Here is a 7,352-nt window from a genome sequence, read left to right as displayed (position 1 = left end):
ATGACAGCCCTATTGCACGATTAAGAATATGAAAGAAGGGAAACTTTGCCTAAATGTCTGTAGTCACTTATTTATAGAAGTGGGGCCCTCACAACCACAAATAAGGTCCTACTTGACAGGGCATCATAGACACCCTAGGACACTTGATCTCTGGGTTCTGAGACCAAGTTTTTCACGACCCGAGTCTACACCCTGGACGTGGCTGACACTCGAGAACCATTACTAGTCCCCAAGCGAACCCTCATGTTTCCATTCTTTTGATCATGACACTTATCTCAAATTCAAGCTTGATGTTTATTACTAAACCCGAATATCAATATGATTGCTCGCCTACCATACTATACCTTATTACTTGATCAGTTCTATAACCTTTTGAATATCTTGACCCTCTCAAACAAATCACAAGCCTAGCTTAGATCTATCACATCATAAATACCCTGCTCTCTTATTCAACACATGAATTTAGTCTCCTCTAATACGATGGCACATCAACACCAACTCTATTCTGGTTAACAAATATATACTCTATCTCATCTTGACTAGAAACTCTTACTCTATCCATAAGGGAAAACTCCTGATCAATAACTTACTAGGTGCATGACTATAATAACATAGCTTGCCTTATCACTATCTCCCTTTCTAAGATTACTAAACCTATGCATACTTTCTTCTAACTCTGGGCTCTTTCACTACTACTATTACTTATGATCTCATAACTCATGCTACATCTTTGGGTGAAAATACTACCCAAGCTCTAAACATGCTTCCTCATAAAGATATCAACTTCAACAAGGCTTAGGGAAAAGAGTACAACTTGCTTTTAGCTCAAATGCATATTCATATAAATATGGGTGCATTCCTTTGAAACTGAACACTTAACTCACTCCTAGGCTTCTCTCAAGCCCCTCTGGAGTCTCATGACTTCCTCAAGATTTTGCTAAGAGTAACTTATCGATAAAAGTACTGACTTTTCTTTCCAACCACCTCTAGTATGACGGGTAGTCGAATGAATCTGAGAAATGTACGAGTATGACTAAATCTCTATGACAAAGCTCTATTGCATGATTAAGAGTATGAAAGAAGGGAAACTTTTCTTAAATGTCTATAGTCCCTCATTTATAGAAGTGCGGCCCTCACAACCATGAACAAGACCCTACCGACACAGCTTCATAGATACCCTACGACACTTGAACCCTATGCTCTGATACCAAGTTTGTCACTATTCGAGCCTATGATGAGTCCAAGATTTGGACTCATTTAGGGCTTTACTTGGATAGATTTAGTGTCCTCAAATGCTTATTTTGTGCCAATAACTGATGTAAAATACTTGATTTCTAGGTATTTGGATTGAGGAACAAAACAAGGACACTAATTTGCAAAAAGAAACGAAGCAAGCTGAAAGAAGGAAGAAAAGAGGCCTTGGTGATCGCCAAGTCCATTTGGCTAGTCGCCGAGTGGCCATTTGACCTCCTAAAGTTCCAATGTGCCAAGCCCCGAAGGAGAAAGTCAAGTTGGCGAGAGAAAAAAACAGTCGGTGGATTGCCGAGTGGTTCCGCGATGCAGTGTTAGATCGCCCAAAGTTACAAATCTGGAGGATGCTGAAGGACAATGCAAGAAGGTGATGGAATGGACCAAAGGGCATATCACCAAGTTGATCGACGAGCTTGACTTACTGCGTTGAATGGCCCTTCGCAGCGTATTTTTGGCAACTATAAATACGTTTTTGAACAATTAATCTAGGATTTTTTATCATATTTTTTATTATTAGAATTTTTAGTTTGAACTCTGAGTTTTGAGACAAGTTTTCCTTAGCTTTGAAGAATTGAAGTTTTCCAATTTTGAGAAATTAGAAGTGGGTCCTTGAGATTCTTCAATTTGGACCTTTGTAAAGACAAAATTAATCTTACCGAGTTGATGGAAACACAATTTGGTAACGATTTTTATCTTTTTATGATGTTTAGCTAAAACCCCAATTCTTGGGGTGTGATTATGTGATTATGGGCTGATTTAGCTTATGCGTATTGCTAATTGTTAGTTTAAATGCTGTTTAGAAGTGATTTCAATCAATAATTATGGTTTAATTCAAAGAATTGTAGTTGCAAATGCAATTCTACCTTTGTGTTTTTGGCTTGCTCGAGAAAGAGGCTTTAAAACCAAGACTAATGATTGATGGTCTGTGGGTATTGGGTTGTCATGGGTTCAACTCGAGAGAGTGAATCCTAAACTCTTTTCCACACATTTAGCTCGAGAGACTGAATGGACTAATGCGTAGGCTGTTCTTATTTTGCATGCTTGTCGATGTTTGAGAGAAATCAACTTGATTCGAGGTAAATTGTTTGAGAGAAAGTCTACCTCATTTATAGTTTAGCCTATGCAGTGATTTACAACTATTTTGTAACAGTTGCAATTACCCATTTGTCTACATTAGCCTATAATCAAATCACATCCCAAGAACTCGTCTCATTATTATTATCTTTGTGTTATTTGTTGCTTATGTAGTTGATAATTGAAAACCAAAACCTCTCTTATTTGACATTCGTGTCACCCCCTGATTTACATTGTGTTTTTATTCGTAAATGTCTATTCATATGGCTAAAATGAACATATTCACACTTTACTCTTGAATCTTAAATACGTACTACTCTCTGTGGGATTAGACCCCAACTTATTTAGTTGGGTTATTATACTGATTAACGATCGTTGACACTTGGAATTGGATGAAGTGTCTTTGAAACGTTATTATCAAAATGGTGACGCTGTCGGGGAGTGGTATTGGTTAAGATTCTTTAGTTAAGTTAATTTTGTTCTTTTAGTTATAGTCAAATCTACTTACTTTTAGTTTTGGTTTGTTTGTTTGTGTTTTGAAACAATAAGTATGAGTGTGAACGGGAGCAATGGTAGCCAAGTGGGCCACCAAGATGACATCGGCAACCTCAAAGCTGTCAATGAGCCTAATGCTAATGACCCTCATCTAATGGGTGGAATTGGTCCCATTCGCTTGCCTCCGGCTGAAGGGAACGCTATTTTCATTTTACAAGTACTATGTTGTAGCTTTTGCAATTTAAAGAGTTGTTTGGTGGGCTGGTTCATGTGGATTCCCATGAGCATATTAGAAACTTTGTTGATGTTTGCGGGTCGTTCTCCTTCAAGAGCATATCCCAAGAGTCGATCCGGTTGAGGTTGTTCCCGTTTTCTTTAATGGGAGAAACATGTAAATGGTTGGTTGAATTGCCAAGAGAATCAATCCCTTCGTCGGAAGAGCTTGTCACCGCATTTCAAGTGAGATTTTTCCCTCCTTCAAAGATGATGACTCTTGAGGAAAACATACAAAGCTTCAAGCATTTGGAGGGTGAGCCGATTTATGAGACCTGGCTGCGATTCAAGAAGTTGGTGCTGCAATGCCCAACTCATGGTTTGCCCCACAACATTTTGCTGTAATATTTTTATCGAAGCTTTGATTCGGTAAACAAGGGTGTAGCTGATCAACTTTCTTTGGGAGGTTTGATGCAACAACCTTATGTTATAGCAGCCCAACTTTTGGATGGTATGACCACAATTAGTTGGGGTTGGTACACCCGCGAAGATCAGGTTTCCCTTCTCACGTTTAAACTGACCAAAGAGCAACTTGAAAAGATCAGGAGAGGGACCAGAACATGGAAAAGATCATGACACAACTTGACATTTTGTCCAAAAATGTCATGGGAGCTGGTGCTCGAAGTGTCAATGTTGTGGGTGTCGGGTGTGTTAATCTTGATGAGGCCAAGTTTGAGGCTTTGTACAACGAAGAGGTGAACTTCCTAGCCAACCAAGGAGGTGGTTATCATTCAAACTACTCGAGGCAGGGTGGTAACTAAGGTTGGAACAGGGATGAAGGTTGGAAGGATCGTGATAGAGAGTGGAGGGATCATAACCCCACTTGGAATGAGAGAGACGGGGAAAAAGATAGATATGTTCCTCCCCATGAGCGCCAAAAGCCAAAGGATTGTGAGGGTGGTCGGTTTGAGGATATGTTGTCTCGTATTCTCAACAAGGTTGAGGGGTCGGAAAAGATTTTGAAAGAGATGAAGAAGATGTGTCGACCCTTAGCCATACGATTACCTCTCATTCTGTCTCAGATGGGTCAGATTTCGTCTCATTTGAACCCGAGACAACAAGAGGGGTTACCTGGTGATACTATAGCCAACCCCAAGAATGAAGTTTGAGTGATGACTTGCATCGTGCCATGACGTTAACTAAGGCGCTGCTTGGGAGGCAACCCAATTTTTATTTGCTTTCTTTTTTATTTTGAAATAATGGTGTTTTGATTGTGCAGGTTAAAGTGTGGAATGTGTTTGAAAAGTGCAGATTGACGAGCAAAATGTCCAGTCGGTGACTCACCAAAGAGGTCGGCGAGCCCGACTTGGACTGCCGTTGGACTCAAGGAATTTTGAAATTTGAGTCTGTAAAACTCGATGGGCCCAGGAGCAAATTGCCGTGTCGCCGAATAGGTCAGCGATCACGACTTTGTCCGTCATTTGGACCCCCACATCAACTGGAGGTCATGTAAAACTCGGCGAGGTAACTGCCCAATCGGCGTGTCGCCGATTAAAACTTATGTCGCCGAATGGGCGAGAACTGGATGGTTTTTAAAGGCCAAAAGTTCAAAAGTTTGAAATCTTTCACATTCCCTCACTTTTCAACTTTCCAAACTCACACCCAAAATAGTTTTTCCCATATTTTCGTGTTTTTATCGTGTATTAGTCATTGATTGTGTGTTCGGACTGGATATCTTTGCCGCCTAGCATTTCAACTAATTTATTTGGCATAAAAGTTTGGTTTTCCAAACCCCGAATTCATATTTTGCAATTTTACTCATTTGTAATTGATTTTATCTGTGATATGTGCTGGGCCCCTTTGATTTCATTGTCTTTGTGCTTGTGTGCATGTGTGTCTATTTTAATTCAAATATCTTGCCTAAAATGCTATATTGTTGATTTCCTGAATTTTTCATGCTTAAAATTGATCATATTGTTGGGTTGTGTTTATTTGTTATTGGGTCTAGTCGGGTGAAGTCTGAGTAACCCGCATTTGTGCCAAATGACATTCTTTGCCCAATGATGGACCCGTTTACGTCATTCTTAAGGGCAAAAGTCATCAAATGAAAAAATTTGGCCAAACCGGGAGAAGTTTGAGTATCCTGGGAGCATTGGTTTATGGGTCTAGGTTTAATTGAATGAGTGCATGTTTTGATTTTGTTTTCGGGGGCTGCGGGATTGAAATTTGGACGCTGGGGTTGAGAGTAGGCACGTTGGGTCGTTTGGCGAGCTGAGTCGAGCTCGCCGAACCATTCCCCTTGATCGCCTTTAATTTCATGCAAATATTGAGTTTGGGTACTGTAACTTTCGACGAGAAGCCTGAGTTCGCCGAGTGCACTCGGTGACTTACCGAAAGTCCTTCTTGATCGCTTTTTCTGTGCCCCTAACCCTTAAAATGCACTGTAACTTTCGGCGGACTAGTGCTTGCTCACCGAATGATATCGGTGATTTGCCGAAAGGTCCTTCCCATCTCCGACATGTAATTTTGAGCCAATCCTTTCGGCCAACCCGATCTGGCTCGCCAAAGTGATTCGGTAACTCGCCGACCGGTTTGGCAAGTCTGTCTGCAACTTCGTTTGAACTATTTCTTACTCTTTTTGCTGTTTTTGCAGAGATGGCTAGACCAAAGTGACTGGTAGAGCCATGCCACCCCACAAGAGGGCTAAGGGAATAAAAATCAACGATGATGCAGCTGCATCCAAGGCTAAGGCAACCAAACTTCCCACAATAGGTGGGAAGGGAAAAGGAAAGTGAAAGGCACCTGCATCTACGTCACCGAAGGCCAGTTTCGACAATGACGACATCTATGCCACTCACCTTACCACTTCTGAGAGTGAGGGTGAGCAACATGAGCATCAGGCTGCAACTTTTGAGCCTGAAGATGAGCTACTAGCAGGCCAGAGAGCGGAGCTGCGATCTAAGATGATGAATGATCCGTTTAGGATCAGGACTCCTCAGGCCACCACTACTCCTCCTGCTCCCGCACAGGCTGTGGTTCTAGCACCATCGGTACAGGGTCCTCCTCTCCGATTTATGAACACATTGAAGACTGAGGGATTGAGCTCCATCATAGAGGAGAAGAGAATGTCTCTTGATGGTGTCATAGACATTTACCTTGAGATCATGAGCTACCTGAGGTCACACAGTTTTCAGCTATTCACTAAGCCCCATAGCCCGTACATTCCAAATTGGGTCAGAGAATTCTACAGTGCCCTGGTGCCTAAAGGGAAGAAGTTGGCCGCCAAATTCAAGTCGGTAGACTATGTGGTTGTTAGTGCCAGAAAAGCAAAGTGTGATAGTGATGCTATCAATGCAGTCCTTGAGTGCTCAAATGATATTGACGATGACTGTCATCACATGATCAAGACAAAACGCTGGAAAACACGAAAAAATGGTTGGCCTCTCTGATATCAGACGGTACTTCCAAGTGGCTTGAGGTTGGGAAAGCTATTGAAAAGAAGGACCCCAATGTAGCAGCGAGGTATTGGTTTGGCTTGATCAGCAATACCATTATGCCATCCTAGAACGAGTTGATTCTCCGCCACGCCAAAACAACCTGTCTTGGTTGCATCATTGATGAGATGAGGCTGAACCTGGGGATGATTATTGCACAATACATACTTATGAGGGGCAAGCAGTGCAAGACTTCCCTCCTCTTTCTGGTGCTGATCACAGAGCTATGAAGACGAGCTCGGGTGCCTAGAGATGAGAAGAATGATGTGGAAGTGATTCCCACATCTTCTACCGACATCCGGATGATTGAAGTGGAGTACTTGAAAGATGAGGCGGAGAAGAAGAAGGCAGCCCCGATGGAAATTTCCCCGGTTGTGGATACATATGCACTACCTGCAGAGGCATCTTTGCCTACTCCAGCCCTTTGCCCTTCAGGTACATCTAGTGCTACCCCTTCTGTTACTCCTAGTTCCCCTACTGCTGCTGATGTTGGCCGACCTCCACTCACCCAGGCTAAATTGCTACGGATGGGGCAGCTAGCCCATTTTGTGGATAGATGCACCTCCAAACTTGAGGCATCCATTCCTGGCATGATTAAGAGGCCCCTTGCTGTTGCTGTGACATCCTTGAGTGCATATATTGATGCCCTTGTGGCAAGGATAACAGTGTGCGAGTGTGGCCAAGAAGCCACTGATAAGGTGACAACTTTAAAGGTCGTTATTGCTGCGCTGAGCAGAGATATGGACCAGGTGAAGTCCACCAATATGCCTATGATTTTTGGTACGGTGGAGATCTCAGATGTACCAATTGAGCCAAATATGCCTC

Source organism: Solanum stenotomum, chromosome 1 (assembly GCF_019186545.1).
Source record: "Solanum stenotomum isolate F172 chromosome 1, ASM1918654v1, whole genome shotgun sequence".
NCBI classification, from domain to species: Eukaryota; Viridiplantae; Streptophyta; class Magnoliopsida; order Solanales; family Solanaceae; genus Solanum; species Solanum stenotomum.
The sequence above is the reverse complement of the archived record's forward strand: the minus strand, read 5'-3'. Positions refer to the sequence as shown.